The following is a 22,769-nucleotide window of genomic DNA, read 5'->3' as shown; positions in this document are numbered from 1 at the left end:
AGGGCGGCGCGAACGGCGGAGCCGCGGGGCGGGAGGGAGCGGGCGGCACCGCCGGGCGCAGGTGAGATCCCCCTCCCCCAGGCACGGAGAGACCCCCGCGCGCCCACTGACCCTCGGGCAGGGACCCCCCACACTGCGGCCGCGGCGCTCCCGCGGGCTATGCCGCCGGGCTGCGAGGCCCTCGGCGGCCAAGGGACAGGTGACCCACGGGGGATAATCCGCGGGGGTAGTCCAGAGGCAGCGTCCCCGCGGCGCTGGAGCGGGCGCGGGTGGGCTCCGGGCGCGCCGGGGGTGGGTGGCGGGTGAGCTCGGGCAGCCGCCGCATCCCGCGGGCTGCGGGAGCCGCCGCCGCAGCGGGGCCGGGGAGGTGGCGATGTGCCCCGGCAGCCGCAGCTCCGGAGGTGTTGCTTTTACCGAGCTCAGAAATAAATGGGGTGAAAAAAAAATCCTTCTGAAAACTGGGATTTTGAGCGGTTTACTCATCACACGAGCCGTCTCTCGCCCTTTTCTAGAGGGGGCAGAGGAGAAGGTAAGAAGTGCGGCGAGCTCCGTGGTTTGTTGCTGCTTCCTAAGGCTCCTTGCTGCCCTTGGGATCAACCTGAGCTCCTCAAAGTTTGGGTTTTCTCAAGGATCAGTGCCGTGGTCTGAGCTGTCCTGCCCTGGCCGTGTCTCGGAGCACACACCTGGCAGCCAGGCTGCCACGAGAGGGGCTTATCTTCCTCTCTGCTTACCTTGGCTCTGAGGGACCATAACCTGCAGCTCCCAAAGGCCTGTGTGCTGTGAGCAAGGAAAACTGCTGATCCTGCAGAGATATCGCTTTATTCAGCTGCTCTGTTAAAGGTAAAATTACCGTTCTGTTGTAGTTGTAACTTAATGGAAAAGGTTTTGTTCAACAGGAAACTGTTGCTTGTCTATTTACAACAGTCTGAGGATCCACGTTAAGCTTACAGTGCTTCCCATCATGTGTTAACTTCCTCCGTGTGAGGCCTCTCCGGCAGCTTCACTTTGTCCTGGGGGTTGACATGGGATGGCTTTGAAGTGTTGCTTTTGAAAGTGGATAAGGCAAGCAGAGAGCCGTTATCTCAGTTGCTTGAAGAGAAAAACCAAAGCCGGCGTGCTGGGGCCGTGCTCCAACATGTTGCTGTGCTGCACCCTGTGCTCGGGCTGGGGTGCCCGGTGTGAATGGGATTAATCTCCAGGCAGAGCAATAAATTGCTTCCCTGGGCTTGCTCCCTTGGCTTTTTCCTGGAGAAGGACAGATCTTAGCAACCAGGAGCATAAGCACCAGGCTCTTATCATTCCAGCGAGGAGTTCAGGCATGTTATGGTTTGACATGGTATGAAGGTTGGGCTTTAAGTCACAGTAGGTGCTGGGCCACGGGGTCCTGATGGTTTTCCTCTTTTTTTGAGGAAGCTCTGTTCCCTGGCATCAAGTGCCTTCAATCTGGAGCTGTTTCCAGCTATTTCCTCTTGGTTTTGAGATATGTCTTGTGAGTTGGAGTGGGGTACGTGTGGGTGCTCCCAGGACAGCTCCTGGCCCAGAGAGGGTGGGCAGAGCTGCTCATCCAGAGCTGCTTCTGGAGCAGAGCTGCAATGGGACCTCACCTGTCCTGGCATTGCCCCAGAGAGCAGTGAGGTGCCCCATCACCCCACACAGCTTGTGTGGTGCTGTACTTCTGCCATGGCTTCCAAAGCCTGTGCTGCTGCCCTGTGCTCCTTAATTAATGTGTTCATTAAGCCCTAAATGTCTTTGCCTGATACAATTAATTGTTCTTGCACTAACCAGACGTTCAAGGGCCAGCTTTTCTTTTGCTGGGAAGGGATTGTGGGATTTCTCTTCCCTTATGGGCTCTTGTGGCATGGCTGCAGTGGGAATGCTCTGAGGATGCAGCAGAGGAGATGTCTGGAAGGATAATGTTGCAGTGTTCTGTTTGCTGGAGGAAGAAGCAGTGCTTAGGCAGTGGTCACCACAAGCACTTCCGTGGTTTAAACCTTGGCTGGGCATGAAGAGGTGCCACAATGCTGAGTGTGTCACTGTCCTTCAGCCAAGGGTCTGCTTGCCAGACTGTCCATCTCTTTTTGCTGATACTTGTTCCCTGAAGTTAATGAAAGGTGTATTAACCCTGTATTTGTGGCAGCCTGTCACAAACTGTGGAGAGGACAGTCACGTCTGAAAGCCGAGTCTTCTGTTCTGTGTCAAGGTGGACCTTAGAAGAGCCTTTATAGGGTCATTGCTACCCAGGGGCAGGGGAAGGAGAAACTTCTTTTTTAAGAAGCTTCAGGAAAAGGCTGAGGGTGCTGGATGGCTCCTAGCAGGGTGGTTTGGGTCTCCAGAGGAGGTATCTGCCTGGCTGAGGGGCAGAGAGGATAAATCTGATTCAAATCCGGGTGTGCCAACCTGGTGGGGAGCTCAGTGTTAGGATTTTATCAGTGCTGGAGCTGTGGAAGGCAGTTTGGTAGCATCTGAAATCACTATGTGCAATTACTCTGCCTTGGGAAGATGCCTAGAGGGAGGATACCCGTTACTTCCCTAAAGCTCAGGTGGATGATGGGCAGGTGGAATGTCCAGGGGTCTGTTCAGCTGCTCAAAGCACTGACAAACACTGGGTCTAGGGGAGGCAGGTTCTGCTTATGTGGGAGATCTCCCTTGGCTCCAGGCCCTGTGGATGCTGAGCAGGCAGTGTTAAGCTAACCAAGTATGAGAAAGGTGGGAGGGAACACGGTTTGGGTGAGGTCAGCAGCAGAGCCCAGCTTTGGGCAGCATCAGGCTGAAGTAGGAGCTCTCCTGGCACCCAAGTGTGAAGGGAGGTGGGCAAACAGGGCTTTTGAGTGGGTTTTTACCTTTAACTTGGGGTGAGGGAGACTTCTGCAGAGCCTCTGGCAGATGCTGCTACTCAGCCCCGCCACTGCTGCAGTTTGGCAGGTGGAGAGGGAAGGAAGCTGAGAAACAGCGAGGGGACAACTGACCCCTTCATCTCTGGGATGAAAGCAGTCGGTGTAAAAGCCCAGTAAAAACTTGGCATGAGATAAAATGTTATTGGCTTGTGTCTTATAAGGTAGCAAAGCAGACACCTCTGGAGACAACTAGGTATACAGTAACCCTCATCAAAATTCCTCCTCTTATGTCTATCTCTTCGTGGTTTCTTCTCTGATTTTCAGTCTTTTTTTTTTATTTTTTGGCACGGGATGTCACTTGCTTTGAGAAGCAAACATCCAACGTGCAGGGAGGTGACCCAGTCACCAGAAAATATGTGGTTGGAAAAGGAATGTGCGTGGCTGGCTGTAAAAGCAGTGGGGATGATTGAAGTGTACAGAACAGTTGTTGACACAACGCAGTCACCGTGGCAGAGCCGAGGGTTGGTTAATGTTGGTTAGTGTTGTTTGTGATGGATAAAGCAGCAAAGTATCAGGTACAGCAGGTGAATGAAGGATACCAAATAATGGCATGTGGTCAAGCGTTTTGTTTTAATTAACGCAGTGGTTAAGCTTAGCATGGTTGGGGAAAAATATCTGAAAAACTTCTAAAGAGAAGAAATCCTGATAACTGATAAATTGGAGTAGGATACTAATTTGAAAGATAATGGTGGGAAGAAACTGCAGTGACTGTCATGGATGTGTGGGAGGGTGGCTGCTGATTTGTGGTGGTGGGTGAGGTGTGAGTACACATGTTCCAGCTCTTCAGAAGCTCAGATGTTTCCCAGGCTTGTGTAGTTGGCCACAGTTGGTGACTTTTAGGATTGAGTCTTTAATCACAGAAAAACATTTTATAGACTTCATCATTAATGCTGAGGTGCAGTCAAAGACTGCAGAACTCGCAGGTCTAACTTGCTAAGGAATTTGCAGACTGGATTTGTTGGTCACTTTTTCTACTGGTTTAAGTCTTTAGAAACATTTTCCTGTTTCATTGCAGTCTTCAGTTTTATTATATATTCTATCTATTAATTCATACTCTATATATTAGATATTAAGTTTATTTTATATTTTTGGCACAAGTGATACGGATAGAAACAGAGGGAGAAGCACAAATGTTACACAAAAGTGTCAAGTACATGACAGTGGGGAAATTTTTGGTTTTTGCTTTTATGTGCTGGTGTCCCTGGATAGGGAAGTTTTCCTGGAAGGTCAAATCCTTTTGAGGACACAGCTTCTCAGTGGGCTGAGGCTTGCAGCTGAAAGGGAAGGCTGTCCCATGGCAGCTGGGAGCTGCATATCCCACAAACCTGCTGGTTTAGGGAGTGAACCTGGTTGAGTATGAACCCCTGTATTTTATTTCTTGATGTCACCCAGTGCATGAGCTGAGTCATGCCTTGGATAAGGTGTGGTTTGTTGAGGGCTTGTTTCTTTTGGGTTCCTGCCCTGGGCAGGCATTATTTTAGGGCGAGTGCTGCTGAAATAGTTGTAGTTCCTTTTAGCCGAATCCATGTGGGATTAATTTAGGCTGCTCGTCTCTGGGGTGGCTTCAGTGTTTCTGCAGAGTGGTGGCTGTGTTTGGGGAAGGCTGTGAAATGTTGTGATTAATTCTTCAGCATTGTTCAATGAGCTGATGGTGAAGTTGTTAGCTAGTTAACAGTGACTGCTCTAATTATTCTGGTGTAATGTAAACAGCGAGGCTGTGATGTGCCACTGTCTGCTGGAGCAGCACTTGACTATGTGTCTTTCTGAGATACAGACATTCTTCCCCTTTTTCCTGTTGCTGTGCTGTACTCTCTGCAGAGCAGCCACGTGTATGCCTTGGACAAGCAGGAAAGCCATGCAAGCCCAGCTTTAATTTGTGCTGGTCTTGGTGCTGAGTGGCAACTGCTCCCCTGAGGTCAGCAGAGCCAAATTCATTGCCTCACTTTTTTTTGATCCTTCTGCGTTTCCCTGTCTCCAGTAGTTCCCACTCACACCAGTATAAGTGAGGACTGTGTCCCATCCTTTTCAGCTGGCAGCAGAGCCTGGGATTTTGGTGGGAGTCCTTGCTGCAGAGCAGAGATGGGGCAGAGTGGTCTGTGTTAAACAGTCATAAGCACAGAGCTGTGAGCCAAGGAGGGAGGGAGAGAGTGGCTGCCTGAGGGCTGCAGTTCCTGTGCAATATCCCTTGAACGTTTCTGGGGTGTGCTGATTGTTTTTCTCAGCCAAGTGACACTGTGATTTTGTGACCTTGTGAGGACAGAGCATTAATGACACGTTTTGGAGGGATGTTAGGTCCCTGTTCCCAGGAGGAAACTTCAAGGCAAGACTTGTGACTTTGAACAGCTGCGCAGATAACATTTTCTTCAACTTCTGAGGGAAAAAAAAGTCTTAACTCTGGCATTCTCATTCTACAAAGATTTCTGGTATGGCTGTTGAACTCTATGTTATGCAGAAGGAAGTCCTACAGACCCATGAAGCTTTCATTCCTGGAGAAGGAATTTGATAAGAAGAATGTTAAATTAAGACTCATTCAGTTGTTTCCTCTGGCTACAGATTTCCTTGGTAAGCTGGAGCTCCAATTCACAGATAGACCCAAAAATTGAGTGCTTAGCATGGGTGTTAAACTAGGGTCTCAGTTGGGGTGGGAAAAGGAGGAATAAAGAAGTGCTGAGGAAGCCCAGGCTAAATAATGCCTTCTGAGGACGTGTTAGCATTGGATCTGTGACTGATGGGACTGTGGTGAGAGTGTGAATCAGTCATACCAAGGGACATGAGATCATCCTACCCCGGTGACCTGGACTGTAGTGCCAGTGTTTGCCAGTTTGGTCCTGTACTGGAGCAATGCTCTGAGTCAGGTGCCTCAGCTGCAGAGAATATTCACAATTTTATCTTGCAGCCCTGTGAGTGCAGCAAAGCTTGGACCATCCACCCTGCAGTTTGTCTTGGTTTTGCTCTGCTTTTGTGTGCTGTACTTATTAATTCAAAGACTATTTTGCTCTCATGTGGGACTTTATCATGAGTGTCTGTCTCTTCTTCCCCCACTCTGGGCGATAGTTCAGGTTTCTGTTTATTCTATTTTATGGGATAGATGCAAGTCCTAAAACCACAAAAGAGCTGGTGAGGATGGATTTGCTGTATACAAATAGCATGGGCACAGCCCCCTGCAGCCCACAGCTGCAGGCTGTCACATCTACAGTAGATGAAGCTGAAGGAATCAGGCAGCAGTAGTTAAAACCCAAGCCAGCACAGCTTTGCAGAGTACATTCATGTACCTACCTGAGGCTGGCTCTAATTACCAGCTCCTGTGCTGTCCTGCTGCTGCACCAGCTCTGTCAAGCTACTCTAAACTACCTCCTGCCTTTGTGCCTCCTCTCCGTGGTACTGGCAGCGTGCAGGCTTTGCTGGAGCTTTTCTCCTGCTTCTGGACCTCCTGTGCTTGGATGCAGCTGGGGGGGTCTTAGTCTTCTCTGCTGCTCTGATGTGGTCTCTTGGAGAGAATTTGGGATGCTCAAAGGGACCCCTGCTAGAAGAGGATCTGTAGCTGTTGTTTCATGCTGTGTGTCTGCTGCCAGGGCCTCCCTTCCCCTCATTCCAGCCCAGCTCATGGGGCTCTGCCTGTTGGGGACAAGAAGCTGGAAGATGTGTGAGCTGCCTCTTCATTAGGAGCCTGGGATGGATGTGCTCTGAGGAATGAATCACAGCTCCACTGTGGAAGGAGGCTTCCTTCCTGCAGTGTGTGAAAAGTGATTGATGGTAACATGAAAGAGAAAGGATGGATTTGCCCCTCAAGGGAGTTGAGTGCTGCCTTGGAAAAGTGTGTTCTGCTGCTTCAGAGCTTCCTTCCCTGTCTTTTGTCAATGGTTACAGATCAGTGTGGGAAAAGTGGGAGGGAAGGAGGGAGAACTGGGTTTGGATACTGGTGACACAGGTGTTAGCCCTGTGCCAAAGAAATCAAGATACTTGAAAGGCAGCAGGACCTGGTGCAGTGTTTCTGTGACAAATTATTACACTACACATGCATAAGCCAAACGCTTAAATGAGTCAAGTCTTAATTTTGACACTTCCTAACACCTCATTTTGATAATGGTGTCTGGGTTGTGCTGTTCTAGGATATTATTTGTGCTGGAATCAAGGGCTTGGGTCTGCTTGTGCTTAAGATGTACCTGCTTCAAGTGGGAGTATGAGGACAGGAGATTCTTCTGCTGACCTCTTACTGATGAGGTGCTTTGATGCTGAAGTCTGGATTGACCTTTCTGTAGCTGTCAGGTAGCTTGACTGACAAAGGTTAATGATATCTGAGGCTGCCAGCTCTGTGAGGCAGAGCATAAAACAGACCTGAGATGAGTCTTTTTCCCTTTCTGTGTCAGCACCTCATCCCCAGGCTGAGAGTTGGGCCTGGAAAAGTGGAAGATGTCCCAGTGCAGCTTGTCAGGCCAACCTTTGCTGAGTGCAGAGGGAACAGTAATGTGTGCCTCTGTCTCAGGGCTGGGGTGTGAAGTCACTGTGTGAGCACGGTGTGATTTGTTGGAATGGTGGGAACAAGATCCTCTGGCTCAGCCTGCCTTTGTCCCATGGTTGTGGTCACGAACTTCAGTGTTCTCAGCTGGCAGATCAGGCTGTGTTGTTAATGTGCACTTCCATGTTAGAGAGATCAGGCATCCCTTCCAACATGCTTCCACAGTCTAATCAGGCTTCTGCTTGTCCTTTCTCATGCAGTTTGATGTGAGCAGTGCTTGTAATTTGCCTTGAAGCAATAGTAAAAGGCATGATTTATTCATAGCAATTGCTGTGAGTCCATTCCTTAAGGGCAGATAGATTGATTTAAGTCAAACTGCAGAACGGGATTGGCATTTTTGGTTAATTTTCAGTTTGCTGATTCCAAGGAGCTGAGGAGTGGCTGTGCTCCACTTGTTTGTCACAGTATCTGTCTGCCATCCAGAATGACTATCACAGATGCAAGAGGGCAATATGAGATTGTCCCACCTGTGGCAATCGGTTGTTCTGTGGCACATCCTCCCAACCACCAAAGGAGTGAATGAGCAAAACCAGTACAGCTTTCCTGGTGCTCCTTCAAACATCTGCCTCCTTTCCTCATTGTTTCTGGTGTTAAGAGCATAAACTTCACAGCAGGGACCACTGTTTTCTGTGTGCAGCATCAGGCCCAGGTGATAGCAGTGCCTGAAGTGCCACAGCAATGGAAAATAAACCTCCAGATGTGAGTCAAAAAGTGGCAGATGCTCTGGGGATGCAAAGAGCAGTTTGTTAACTAAAGTGATGTCTGATTTGACTCCAGAGCAGCATATTCCTTGGCTGCCTTTGATTCAGTGCCTGCCCAGCATCCCTGGGGAAGCCCCTTCATCCCCAGAAAGGCTCTCAGGGCTGAGGCTGCTCACCTTGTTTGCTGCTTGCAGTGGGTGCATCAGCCTCCTGTTGATGCCATGGCTGCAATGCCAAGGGATTTTTGAGTTTTTGCTGGGAGCTGGATAAAACCACCTGGATTCCTTGAGGGTGTTTTGTGGTTACTGCAAAGTGCTTAGAGTCTCCTTCCACTAAGGTCTTGTGGAGAAAAGGAAACCCAGAGTCTTTAATATTCCATGCTCTTTAGGCATGAATAAATTTTTCCTTGCCCTGAAACCTTTTCCTGCTGTGAAATCTATTCCAATCTCTTTGTCTAAGACAATCAGACTCCTTCGTTCCCCCTCTCCTCCCATGCCCCAGCTTTTACTAACCTAGAAATGTGCTGACACTTCACCATCAAACTGGTTTCTAGGATGTGAGGGGAGCAGAGTGTATTTGCAAGTTGTCAGTGTAGCTGCATGCAAAAGAAGGGCAAGATGGCTCGGAGTTCTTAATTCCTGGGGAATTTGCTATTCCTAACTGATGGCTTTCTGCAGAAATGTCTGATAGCCCTGTCCATATCCATCTGTTCCCCTCTAAAAGAAGGGCGTGGGACTGGGGGAGTCAATGAAGCATCACTGTGCTTTAATACGTTTATTTTGGCAGTGCTCACTCCTGTAGAGAATCCCTGTCCCACCACGCAGGTGTACTGAGCTGAGCATTCCTGAAGCTGTCCCTTCCAGTGTTATGTCCTGTGGATTAAAGCCTCTGCAGTTCTTGTTCTTTCTTGGCAAGAAGCCTGTGACTCAGACTAAGCCCCTTCCTGCTCCACTCCCCAGGAGGCTGAGCTGTCCAACACTGTCATAAAAGTTCAGTTCATATGTGGAATTTCTGCAGTAACCTGATTTCATGGCAGATGTGGCTCCTGAAGGGCCTGAGTGAAGTCCCTGTCTTCTTCAGGAGCAGGTACAGGTTTGGGATGGACTGAGCTCCTGCTGGCAGCTGAAGCCAGCTTGGACAGTTAATACCTTGCAGAAAGGTCATCCCAGCCACTCCTTACTTGCTGACATTGAGAAGCACCATTTCCAGCAGCAATTTGGCTATTCCAAAGCCCTTGACCTCCTCTGAACCTCTCTGTGGCCCTGGTATCTCCCAAGCTGAGCAGTGTTGGCAGTTGGAAAGTCTGAGTGAAATAACACATCAGCTTTCCTGATGTCTTCCAACCCCACAGTGCCTGGCTCTTCCTGCCCTGCACAGCCCCATCCCCTGCTGGACAGTCCTGTGCAGGTTCACCAGAGCCAAAGGCTTTGTGGGGATCAGCTGAGCAGCTCCTGGAGGCAGGCAGGAAGCCAAGGCTGGAGCACAGGTTGGGAGCAGGAGGAGGTGTGGAGAAGCCTGCCCAGAAGGGACTCTGAAGATCTTGAGGTCACTGTTAAGTCTGAACAGCCACAGCATCACTCTGTTGGGAATCTGACCTGAAAAACCTGGAGCCTTAAAGGATGTGACAGGGAAAGGAGTGAAACAGCCCTCTGTCATGGTGCAAACCTGGGCTACATGGCCTTGGGAATCCACATCCTCCTTGTCTTGTTCCTGTGCACAGCTGGGGCTGTTGGATGTCACTGTGACCAGCTGGAGCTGGTCAAGGAGTAAGTGTGACACCAGCAAACTCTGAGTCAAACCACTCCCTTTCCTTTGGCCTCCTCTGGAAGCTGCAGTGGGAACAACTCCCAGACACTGGGGAGGGTGATGCTGATGAAAGGAGGTTCCTCTTATTAAACCCAGACAAACTGCAGCTGCTCCTTCATGTGTGAAGCTGGAAGTCTTTGGGCTTGTCCTACCTTTCACAGGTGCTGGGAAGCAGCTGCTCCTTCCACGGTGCCAGGGAGGTCCTACATCCATCTCTGCATTAAACCAAACCTGCTCTGGGGATTAGGGTGGGTAGAGCCTCTCTCCTGTCAAACTGTTTGTTCTGGCTACAATTTTGTCTGCTTGGAAACTTGTCATTTTCTAGCCTTTCAAGCCCACCTCCCAGTGAGCATGGGAATTGTAAGTATTTAGACATATAATAAGAATGATGTAATTAAAATCCTTGGTTTTATTTTTCTTGTTTGAGTTTAATTCCTTTGATTTAAAGGGTGGTAGTAGCTAATTGGATTCTGGGCCAGACTTGCACAGGCAGCCAGGAGGGAAGGGACTGCAAATGAGTCTAGCCAGGAAATTGCACATTTAAATATAGTTCTTGGTAGGGTCAGCGAAACACCCAAGGGACAAATTAAGAATAAAATTTCTGCTCCAATGTGTTCATTTAGCTGCAGAAATCATCTTAGGGGAAGCTGAAAGGAAGTTTGGGAGTGAGAGGAGCAAATTCCAGGGTAGGTGTCCCTTATGCATTGTGTTTGTGTACTGCTGCAGGTCCCTCCCAGGCAGTAGCATCGTTCCCCTGGCTCTGTGTTGTCTGGTGCATTGGCTGATTCCAGGAAGAGACCACTGAAGGGATTTTTGGGTTTGGGGGTGTTGGTGGCTTCACTGGAGGATGTAAATCCCTAGTTCACATGATGCTATGGGGCTGCTCCTGCTGTTACCAGCTTTGGCACAGGCTGACTGGGTCACACTGTTCATCAGGAGCAGGGAAATGGGACCACCCACCTCCCTGTTGCACTGCTGGGTTACTGGGGGACATTTGGGGGACATTCCCTGTGGAGCTGCTGCCTTCTTCCCAAACGGAGGGGTGGGATGGTGCTTCCCCCTCCTGTGACTGCTGCCTAGTTTCTCTGAACTGGTATTCAGGAAGGTGGTTAGAATCTATGGCAGGCAGTGGATTCAGCCTGAATAAAGGGAATTCAGGGAACTGAAGCACTGGGTTTGTCTCTTTGAAAATCTGCAGCCTTGTGTTTTTCCTGCTGGGACCCGTGACCCTTTCAGCAGAGGTCCCCTGATGGGGACAGGAGTGAGGAAAGCAGCGTGTAAAGCAGCCAAAGCCCAAGATGCAGGACATGGAGCACATCTGGAGTGACCCCTGGCTGAAAGCCAGCACTGCTCTCAAGTTTGACTAATGGCATTAATTTCCCAGCCCTGTTTGTCCCTTGATTTGGGCACAGCTGGTGACATGCACTGCAGAGCTCACCAGCTCCTTGGTGGCACTTCAGGAGCAGCCTGAGTTAGTCCTTGGCAGTTTTAATTTTCTCCTAAATCCAAGACAAAGAAAAGCTGCCGGTGATGGGAGATGCAGAAGAGGAGCCTGTTTTGTGTTTCTCAGGACCTCAGGCCAGGCCTTTGGTGTTCTCCCTTTCGTTTTGACTGTCCCCCCAGGGGAAGGCCACGTGCTCAGGGAGGCAGAACTTGTTGGGAATGAGGCCTGACCCCACATCCTCCCCTCTCTGGAGGGCTGCAGAGCTGTTGGCTCTTTATTCTGGCTGGAATAAGATTTCACAAGAGCTGGGGAGCTCATCATCCCACCTCACCTGCTGTACAGGAACTGGAGGGGAAGCTGGCTGGCCATCAGTCAGCAGGTCTGAGCAATAGAACTGCATCACTTGTTCTGTATATTCTAATTATTTTAAATATTGTTATTTTATCTTCTTTTTCTGTCCTATTAAACTGTTTTTATCTCAACCCACAAATTTTACTGAGCAAGCAGCTGTGTGGTGTTTGCCTGCCTGCCAGGTTACACTACAACATTTAAGCTATCTTTTTAAAGCCTGCTTTGATTCTAAGCTCTCTGAGCCAAGGCTTGCCTTTCAGTGTGCCTTGGAGCACAGTGGGACAGTGAGCTCTCTATTAATTGGTGCTGTTGCCAGGCTATTGAAAAGTTGAAATAACCTGGCCAAATTTTCAAGAGTGGTCCAGGCTCTCTGCCTGGATGTCAAAAAGGGAAAGATAATTACAGTGTGAACCAAGGAGAACAGGCTGGCCTGAAGGACATGTCATTAAGGTTCTCCTCAGGCCCCAGGTCAGCAGGTCAGCCCATGTCAAATGGGCTTCATCAACCTCTAAATTTCTTCCTCCTTTAGTTAAATCAAGTTATTTCTTGCAAGTGGAATCACATTTTACACCGAGAGAATGAATACTGGCTGTTCTCTCTGAATCCAGGTGATAGAGGCTGGGCTGGGATTGCAGAGACAAATAGAAGAGGGCAGTTTCTTCCCTTGCCCCCTTCCTTCTTGTTCTGTAGCACTGTACAGAGCATCTGTGTTGTCTTCCTGCTGACCTTGGGGTCTATTATGGGGCAGTGGATGTGTGTTTTCATCCTCTAGGATGGTCCATCTTGGAGTGTGGTCCTGAGCCTTTCTGAGGCTGTTTTTCCCTTTAAAAGTTCACATGGGCCTTGAATATGGAAGAGAGAAATCTCTGACATGCTGTGTCTGGGCACAGAATTTGTGGTGCTCCCTTTAGCACTTCCTCATCCTCCCGTGGTCTCCAGGCAGGCAGTGCTGAACCCTCTGCACAGAGGAAGGAAGATGTTTTGAGCTCAGGGTGAGCTGAAGTGTCCGATCAAGGTGGAACTTTATCTCCATGTCCTGGATCACAAACCACTGAAGGAGTTGGTAGGATGTTTTTTATGTGGGTGAGGAGTGGGCAAATGCAGTCTGACTTGAATGCTAGCTCATAAAGAGTGTAGTACAGAAAATAAAATCCTCAGAGGAGCTTTAATAACTGGGGAGAATAATTGTAAAGTACTTCAGAATATTAACCAATGGCTGAATGCATCTAATTAGCTTAATGAAGCTGGGTGGTTGGGTTCTTTTTTAATCAAACAGATGGGCAAAACATTATGCACAAAAAATGAGATCAGAATACAATGAACACATTAGCAAATAAAAGACAGAGAAAGGGTTTGTTTTTCAACTTGAGAAGTGAGAGTTTCTTCTTCACCGAATACTCAAAAATGAGCCTTAAATGTCGTGGTTTCTTGGGAGTCTTGGATTGCTACATTTATTATTTGGAATGGTTTGTGTGTTTGAGATGGGGGGTCATCTTGGGGCTGGCTGCACCTGCGGGCAGGTGAGTGGGTGCTGGGGGCAGCAGCACCTTGGCAGGGAGCGTGGGGCTTCTTGGTGGGGCTGGATCCCCCAAGGGCAGAGTCAGAAGCACCAATGCTGCTTAACCCTCTGCTCCAGAACCTTTTACCTACGTGTTGGTAGGTGATCACCTCTGTTCCGCAGGAGAAAGCCAGTAGCCTGAGTTTAAGCAGGATGTAAGGTCAGTGTTGAACGTGGTGCTGGTTAAGGCACCCCCAGTATTCAGGACACCTGTGGAGTGTTTACCTGGTGGCCTCTGCCTGTGCTGTCCATGCTTGGAGTTCCTTCAGCCACCCATTAATGCTGCTGGCCCCAGTCAAGGAGATCTATTCCCACCACTGGTTTCCCTGGCCTTGCTGCAGCACAGGCCCTGCTCCCTGTTGGTGCTTATCACAGCACACACACTATTTTGTCAGCTGTTTTGCCGGGCCATGGAAATCTGGTGCAAATCAAAGCCTTGCCTCTGCAGACAGGAGACTCCCCTCCATACAAACCTGGAGTGCTTATGTAGGTGTGTAATGCAGAGCTGTAATATCCGAGTCTTGCCAAGGCTGGGAGCGTTTGCTCCAGGCTAATAAGCTGAACAAGCCATTTTGATATTAAGCCTATAATAATAACACCTTGTAGCTAAAGAGTGTGTTTCCCCCCATTGGTGGATTACTCAGCCCTGTTCTTTTTGAGGCAGTGTTTAACAAAAGCAGAGACTTTCCCAGACTATATTTAATTAAACAGAGCTCGGAGATCTCTTCTGCTTCATTTCAGTGCTGTGATTATGATGCTCTGCAGCTTCGTCTCCGGGGCAGTTGGAAATGGAGCTTGTGCTCTGCCAGTGCCACAGGCCGGGCTGGGCACTGTCCCCTGCCCAGATGTGCCTGTCCAGATGTGCCCAGTGGTGTGCAAACTGAGGAGCTCACGTGCACAGGGACCCACGGCTGCAGCTGCTCTTGGGTATGATGTGGAATGGGGCACTTGGGCACCCCCTGAAGCTGAGTGGGGTCTTGGGCTGGGCCATGTGGCCCATGCAAGTGGCAGCTCAGCTAACAAGCTTTACATTACAACTAAGGTTTGGGGTCCTGATTTCTACCCTGTTCCATTTTTTTGTTTCTAATGTAGCTGCAGGAACATTTTAAGTACCATGGCTTGGTCATCAGCGAAGGGTTTAATTTGAAGGCTCCTCATTTATGCCTTAGGAGGTATCTGTGAGCAGATGGTGATATGCTCTGGTTTTGCTTATCCTTGCAGATTATTCGCCAGATAATTTTTCTGACTAATCCTTTGGCCTGTGTTCTGTTTATAAACCTGGAGTCAGGTTTCTGGTAAAAACCCTTGTGTTTGCAAATTTTAAAATCTGTTCCTGTGCTGGCTTGCTGATGTCACTGTGAGCAGGAGACTGTTCTCTGGGTGGCAGATACCCTCTGCTCCATGGGAGAGGGGCAGCTCCTAAAGCAGATCCTCCTTCCCAGTGGCAGGGTGGGAAGTAGCACCTTCATGCCTGGCTTTGAGTTGATTTTATTTTAAAGCATGATATGGCTGAAGTCCTAAGCTCAGCATCAGTACTTTCATACTGATCTCTCCCGAGGTCTCATTGCTGTTTCAGGTGTCATGGTAAGGGAGCCAGAGCCACAGAGCTTGTGTCTTGTGCAGGTGATGCTGCATAACTTCACCTGTGCAGAGCAGAATTTGGGGCATTTGCCTGTAAATAGCTGGGCAGGACGCTGGGAGCAGTGAGGACACTGCAACCACTGGCACATCTCTCCCTCTGCTGAAAGGCTGCTGTGATTTTATTATTAATAATAGTATTATTAATATTATTATTTTCCCCTCATCTCTTGCCAGCTCTCCCTTTTATAAAAAAATAGTTCTCTTGGATGTCTCTGAAGAGCTGGCTATGGTAACTGCCTGGCTGATTTATTCTGGTGTTTTAACATTTACTGGCTTTACATAACAGCCAAACAATCTGTTTCAGGAGTTTTAATATAAACCCAACTCTAGTGAGTCACATCCATGTCAGCAGTAATGCAAAGAGAGGCAGCTGGAGGAGTGAGGAGGGGACTTTTTCTGGGTTTCTACATGGGAATATCTGGCTGCCTGAAATATCTCTGACACCTCATAGCCGAGTGATGCTGCCAGTTCTCCTCTGCCAGCGGGGATTTGTTCTGAAACTTTGAAAGAGCAGTGGCTGAGTCACATCAGTGCTCCCATCGCTGCTCCTGGATGAGCTTAGGGTCCTTCCCAGAGCTCCCCAGGCATTGCTGTGTGTCCCTGGTGCTCCACAGCACTGTGGTGTGCTTGATACCTTTCCATGTATGTGCATGCTTGAAAGAGAGAGTGTAAGTGTGAGAGTTGCAAGATCAAACCTGTAGCGATTTGCTGCTTGCTTTTTGAATTAAAAACCTCTGTTTGTGCCAGACCTTGGTGGGCCTGGTCCTCAAGAGGTGCAGATCAGCACAGCTGAGGTGAGCTCAGTTGGTTAGAGTGTGGTGCTCATAACACCAAGGTTGTGAGTTCAGACTTAGGGGTTGGACTCAATGATCCTTGTGGGTCCCTTCCAACTGAGAATATTCTGTGAAATTGGGGTGCTGATGTGTACCAGCACATCCTCCTGAGCTCTGGTGACCCATGTGCAGGGACAGAGTTTGAGCCCAGCCCTGTTCCCCAGGGCAGCCACAGCAAAATGTTGGAGCTCTTGGGGAGTCCCTGCCCGGGCACGAGCCAGGTGAACAGCGATTGTTCCCTGGGAAAAGCAGGAGTGAGAGCCATCAGGACAGTTGACAGCAGGAGTTTCCCAAAGCATGGTGTGTAACCTGTGGCCTCAGGTCCTGTCCAGGCAGGGTAACTTTGGGATTTCCTTTGCAAATCCCTGGAGCAGCTGTGCCATGGGCAGCATGGCCATTACTGTTCCAGAGGCTCTTTCACCTCTGTAATGTTGGGATTGTAATGTGGTCAAACAAAAGAGGTCTCCAACTTGAGTTGTCACTTAAAAAAACCCTGAGCAAGATCCAGCAGGAATGGAGCAGCCAGGTTTGTGCTGCTGCCTGGGTTAGAGGTTGGCTGTTCAGCTAAGCAAGTGCTTCTCTTGCTGCAGCTTATTTGAATTCTTGTCTTTAGAATGGAAAATAAATGCTGGCTGATGAGATCTATTACAGCACTAATTTTAGAGTGTGCCAAACACTTCGATCTTCGGTCTCATTTCTCCTTTATTTTCCCCCTCTATTTGGGAAAATGACCTTTGTCATTCTTCTAAATGCCTGGTGATGTCCTACTCACTGATATCTTCAGGCATTCTGCTTCCAGCTTTCTTTTCTGATATTTCTTGTTCAGCCACTTAACACTGGTATTAGAAAAGCTCTGTCCAGGGCACAGGCAGCCGTGTCGGCACGATGTTGGCAGTGACTGCTCTGCCAGCTGCTGTGAGATGCCAGAAGAGCCCCTGTGAAGCTGGGGGAGCAGGGAAGGCAGAATCAGAGTGGAATTTCTTATTTTTGGATGCCCAGGGCTTTGTAAGACTTTCCAGCCCCACCCCAGCCTGCTTTCTCGATGAGCAAGAGGGAAAATATGAATTCCCCTCTAGTCTGCTGAAGAGTTTAGGAAGCAGTCCCAAAGCTTCAGTGTTTGTCCTTGGCACTAATGTGAACCTGAGTTGTTGCTCAAGAGGTTGAAGCAAGCAGCAAGTTAGGAATTGAAATGTTTGATCAATGCCAGAGGGAACTGTGGTGCACAAAACCTAGATTTTTGGGACATGATTCCTCTTTATTGGCTGGAAGGTTTGAGAAGAGCCTGGATGGCTGACTGGTGGTCTGCTCTGAAACCTTCAGGGTGGCTCAGACACTAAAGGTGCCTCCTTTAGTCCTGGGCTTGGCTTGCAGTGCTTAGCAGAGCCTGACTGAGCTCCAGATTAAAGTGGGTGGCACAAGTCCAGTGGTTTCACCCCGTGCAACTTTCGGAGGCTCTCTGGAATACATTCCATGGGTTTGGCAACCACATGTCCCTGTGGCAGCTGCTGGGACCATTAGCACAGACTGACAAGAGACTTGGTGCCTGCCCTGGGGGGGCTTTGAAAATCCTCCCTCTCCTGCCCCCGGCTCCCTCACCCCTCCTGCTCCCTCACCTTCCTCTCATCCCTGGGCTGGCAGCTGGTGGTGGCTGTATCCCTCAAAAAGAGCTGTCTCTTGCCCTGGCTTCTCATGCTGGAGGCAGGTGAAAAACTCCCTGCTCCTACCAATTACCAGTCCATGCCTTTCCCGGGTGTGCTCTGAGCCCTGGGGCTGCTCCAGGTGTCAGTTCCCGGGAATTCAGCTGGCAAACGTCTTCATAGTCGGCCTTTGTGAACATGGCTGAGATAAACCCTTTACTGGACTAAATGTGGTAACAGCTAATCCCTTGGAAACAGTCACCTGGGCCCTGCACGATGAAAAGAGGCTTTGCTGCTCTGATTAACAGCACTGGCAAGAACATTAACTCGCTTTTCTTTGGAAATGAAAAGCACCTCTCCACGAGAGTTTAAGGGATTAGGCGCCAGCTGGAATATTGAGGTAGGTTCTTTTTGCACCTTCCTCCTAAATATGTGGCTTAAAAGTGCGTTCAGCCCTGGTGGGATGGGGGATTATGGCTGAGTGTCCCCGGGCTGTGGTGGAGGAGACTCGACTGTGGTGCAGAGCCCGTGTGGGACCGGTGTCACCCGAGGAGCTTCCCTGGGAGGACAGCAGTGGTGACCAGCTTTTGGCACCAGCTGCCTGTGCTGGGGTGTCTTGCAGTGCCCCGGGGCTCAGTATTGTAGATTAACCCCTGTCAGAGTGGCCATCTCCCCCCAAAAGGCTGAAACTCATTTAAACTTGCAAAGAACCAAATGACACTGACCTTTTCCAGCCCCTTTAAGCAAATGCTGAAGGCTGTGGAGAGCATTCCAGCTGTTTTGACAACTCCAGTTTCCTTTTCTGGAGGAGATTTGCAGCGATTCCTTTGTTATTATTATTTTTTAACACAACACGTTGTTTCAAAAGCTCGAACTAGAAGTTCCATCTACATTAAAAGCAAAGCTCCTGTGCTTCAGTGAAGGCTGCCTGGGCTGTGTTTTTGAGGCCAGGCTTTTATCTTGGTGCTGATTTCCATGAGGCTGAATTCCCAAGGTTTGTCCTGGCAGGAGTACAGCCTGAGCAGTGAGCATCACATGTGATATTTGCTGATGAAGGCTGTGGACCAGCAGCCTGACTGACTGAAGGAATTAAAACAGGTATCTGAACTTTGTCCATAAAATAAGGTAAGATTGAGGAAAGTTTGAACACTTGTTTTAAGTATTTGTTGATCAGAGCACATTTGAGTGCTCAAACTACTTCCAAAATTCTGTTACCTTTCAACCTGTCTTTCTCCTACGGAATTTTCTATTTTAAGTAAATGGCACAGAGTTAGCTCAGAAGGGAAAAGATACAAGTGTCTCTGTTCAAAGTGTGTTTTACTGGTTAGGTATTTATGGGAGACATCCAGGAAATGAGCAAACACTTGAAAGTGTATGTATTATTTATTATTGTAGCTGATGAATTACCACTTTAAACCTTTTGGTTGGTGTTATGACTCTGTACACTCTTCACCAGCAGTGCTCCAGCAGAGTGTACAGTGGCATTTGTCCCAGTTAAACATTGCAGGAGATGCAAATGCTGTAGTTGATTTATGGATGTTGGGAGTTTGAGCAGTGGAAGATGACAGCGTGGCACTTGGTGCAAGCACCAGTGGAAGTGAGTGAGATCTGCAAGGACCTGTGAGATGTTCAGTGGTGGCTCAGTCCTCCCAGTCCCAGCATGAGAATTTGCTGGCCCTGGTTTGTGGAGAAGCAGCAAAGTGGGGTGAACATGTCTGACTCTGTCTGACGAAGTGATGACAGCCAGGAGTTAAAACTTGGCTCCCAGTAGGGACTTCTACACTACTGCTTGACTGCTTATACAGTGGTGATTCCTCTTCTAGACCAGGCATAAAGAAATGCAGGGCAATGGCTTGAAAAAACAAAGTGACTCTTACCTGTCCCAGACGTGCAACTGGTTCTGAATCCATGGGCTCTCAGGGCACACTGGGCAGCATCCTGCTGGCTCCATGTGCTCCCTGGCCCCATCTTTAGATGTTGCTGTATGTGAGACCATTCACCACCATCTCTATTCCTGCCCAGATTCCTGAGCTGTGCCTGGAAAACCTTGAGTTCATGTGAAGCCCACTTGTGGGCAGAGCACAGACCCCATCCAGCAGTGCTTCCCGAAGCAGGATGTGCTCCTAAGTGTTTGCTTAGCTTTAATAAGACTTAAGCACACGAGGCATGTGTTGAGATACTTATTTAGTTCTAATCTGCACATCTTGAAGAACGATATGGTAAAATCACATTGGAAGGAGGTGGTGGGATTCCCTCTGCCTTTAGCAAGTGGATGTGATGCTCAGTTGCAGTGGGAAGAATCCCCTTCCCCTCGCTGTCACCAGTGTAACTGGGGGTTTGCCCTTTCCTCTGGCATCAGCCAGCCCTGCAGGGATAGACTCATTTAACCCTTCTACAAAAAAACCCCCAACTTTGCAGAATGCTGCAGTGAGAAAAGTTCCTTCATCAAATGACTCCTCTGCGGGAGAGGAGTGAGGGGGCCTGGAGAGGAATGGAAGAGTCATAAAAGAGATGTAGGAAAACGCTTTTTATGGAATGAATAATTTCTGGTGTGGAGGTGGCAGCGTCGTGTTTAATTCTAATTCGGGGGTTTTTGGGGAGCGCGTGACTGACGCCCAACGAGGGGTGCTGGATGCTGCTTCTCAGCAGGATGTCATTCCCAAGCTCCATTTACCTGCCAGCGCTCCCGCAGGGACTTCTCCCCCTGGATGTCATTAACCCATTTCCCACAGCACATCCCCGCAGCCTCTCCCAGGAGCTGGTGACACATCCAGTCCCTGCAGCTGCAGGGAACCACTCTGGGGTCGTCTGTGGCTTGTTTTCCATGGCTGTACCTTTGCTGCACTGCTGAGCAGGAGCCTTCCTGCCCTAATTCCATCTTTGCCTTGTTCTGCTGGGCCGGGGTTGGGCAACCGGCTCTGGCTGGTTGATGCCCTATCAGCTCCAGGCTCGCTCCTGCCAGTGCAGTGTGGTTTTCCTTGCCTTGCATGCAGGTATCCCAAGCTCCCCTCTCTCCCTGACCTGGCTGTCACCTCCCTGGGGAAGGAGTGGCTCTTGCTGTACATGGGTTAGGTCCCTGCACAGCATCGTGCCCAGACTCTGCTGGGTCAGGACAAGTGATGCTGGCACTGGGTTTCTGTTCTCTCCCATACTGGCAGTCCTTATAAAAAGGGCCATCAAGAGCCTTGTTTTGCTGCAGTATAAATTTCAGCCAAATCCTTCCTCTTGTCCCTGTCACCTTAATGAAGATTGTGTATGTTAAATGCTGTGAGCCCAAGCAGAGCCTCATTGCAGAGTAAATGGAGAGCATGGGACTTAGGCAAGTCTTTTGTTACTGCTGTACAGGGCTTATGCTTATAACAGCAGCAGAGATTGAACCCAATCCCTGATGAGCTTTCCAGGAGTCTCATTAATCTGTTCAACAATGGATCTGGGTTTTTGTTTTGATCTTTTTCATAGGAGTTAAATTTTTGTCCCTTTCAGAGTAGCTGTGGATCATGTAAGCACAGCAGTGTTGCTTTCCTAATTGGCTTCAGGTTTATCCGTGTCTATTATGTGAAGGGTTTGCAAGAAGCACCCGTCACCATGGCATCAAAATGCTTCCTATGCCAAAAACACGTGATAAAAACATACATATATGTGTGCACACACTTTTTTTTGGTCTGTTAGAAAGTGAAAAGACATTCTGCTAGAAGATCATGTTTTTGCATGATTGTATTCCCCAAATAGTCAGCTTTGCAAATCGTGCTTGTCTGCTCATTGTCATGGCTCTGGTCCACACGCCATCGAAGAGAGAGATGTCTTTCCAATGAGCTTTGGACCAGCCCCTGTACAAGCAGAATTTTGCATTTCTGGTGTTGATGGTTCATACTGGGAAATGGTGCTGGTGCTGTACACAGACAGACCCTGACTAAAACTTACTGTCTGAAAGTCAAGGTGTAGCAAGGGGAGGAGAGAAGGGTGGGGAGGCAGGGGAAAGAGTACAAATTTTTAGCTGGACTGGTGTCTTCCTGGGCAGACCACGAATGCTCCAGTTGGCTTTGACTTTCTGAAAAATACAGGAGCAGTATGGGGAAGCAAGGTATTTAAAGTGAAGATGCAGATGTTGAAGGTAACAGGATTTAAAAGGCCATGTGGCACAAAATACAGGAAGTGTTCCACTATTTATGGCAAAAGGTTCTTCCTCTCTTGATTTCACGTCTTCTTGAATGCACTCAATGATTGCTTTTCATGTGTGAATGCTTGTAAAAATGGAGCTCCCTAAACAGATGTGAAATGTTTTGTATGAGTTAATGACTTCACAGAGCTCTGGCTGTTTAAAAACAGAGTGGCAATGAAGTTGCCTTGGCCGTGGTCAGTGCTCCTCTGTGAAGCACATCCATGGAGCGGATCCAGTGGTGGCTGCACACAGACCCATCCTTGGGGAGCTCTGTTGTTACTGGCTTCACTACCATGCTTGCAGTGGGGTGGGAAGAAGTCTTCCCAGGGGCTTAGAAATCCGTGTGAAGTGTATAACCTCTCTGGGATTTGTGCTGTCACAGAGCAGAGGGTGAGCAATACCTCACCAGTGATTCACAGTTGGAGCAGGATCAAATCCTTAGCCTGAAACCAGGGGTTTGTAATTGATGGGTCTTTATAAAGTGTTTTACTCTGGGTGTTTTTCTACTGCTTCTCTGCTCCCCACAGTCCCCTTTGAATTCAGCTGCCAGGAAGAGCTGCAGCTTTGTGTTAGCAGTTATTCGAGGGCAGACCTGCCTTGTCCATGGCTCAGATGCAAACAGCTCAGGGAGTGTTTCCAGGGGTGAGACTGTCCTTAAGCCTCTGCAGTGAACTCTCAGAGAAGGAGATTAAGGAAAACAATAAGCTCCTTCTTGCCTGCCTCTCTCTTTGCCCGAGGTACAGCTATTTGTCTGCTGAGAGGATCTGTCTGTCTTTGCTCTCCCTTTTCACCAGTGCCAGAGGCATAAGTTCCAAGTGCCACGGCATCCTGCTGGTGTATAATCCTCCTGCAGCCATCGAGTGCATTCTGTGGTGGCCAGAGGAGCTGGAGATGGCTGGTGAAATTTTGCTCCTTGTCAGTGCTTGGAAGAGTGGCTTGGACAGAGGCAGACACACGGAGTGGTTATCCCAGCAGGGAGCAGACAGCTCTCATGACATTATAAGCACAGCAGAAGAGCTGGCAATTTTACTTTGAAGGATGCCTTTTGGTGTGAGAGAGAAGGGACATGTTTGCCTCAGTGTGCAGTGGATTTGTGGTCGAGCTGCTGTGCATTCTTCTTGAAGGCTGTCGGGTTTTCCTCCCTCCTGGAAACTTCGTTGGTGCACCCGATGTGATCCCTGTGGAGAGCAATAGGTGATGATGGGATGAGATGCTGGTGGGATGGGAGC

The 22,769-nt window shown here is 49.0% G+C and overlaps 1 protein-coding gene across 2 annotated transcripts in view; it reads left to right on the top strand.

Moving 5' to 3' along the window:
• The first annotated feature begins 7 nt into the window (after positions 1–7).
• Positions 8–22,769, top strand: part of CAMKK1 (calcium/calmodulin dependent protein kinase kinase 1) — a 92,932-nt gene continuing 70,170 nt past the window's right edge. Inside the window, exon 1 of one of the 2 annotated variants that reach the window (XM_027690931.1) lies at positions 8–61. The gene's annotated coding sequence lies outside the window, so the exon portion shown is untranslated. Of the gene's footprint in view, positions 62–168; positions 200–22,769 lie in introns of those variants that run through there. The other variant, XM_027690933.1, reaches the window with a different exon arrangement.

This window comes from Neopelma chrysocephalum, unplaced genomic scaffold (assembly GCF_003984885.1).
Source record: "Neopelma chrysocephalum unplaced genomic scaffold, ASM398488v2 Primary Assembly neopelma1_82, whole genome shotgun sequence".
Classification (NCBI taxonomy): domain Eukaryota; kingdom Metazoa; phylum Chordata; class Aves; order Passeriformes; family Pipridae; genus Neopelma; species Neopelma chrysocephalum.
The sequence above is the reverse complement of the archived record's forward strand: the minus strand, read 5'-3'. Positions and strand labels throughout refer to the sequence as shown.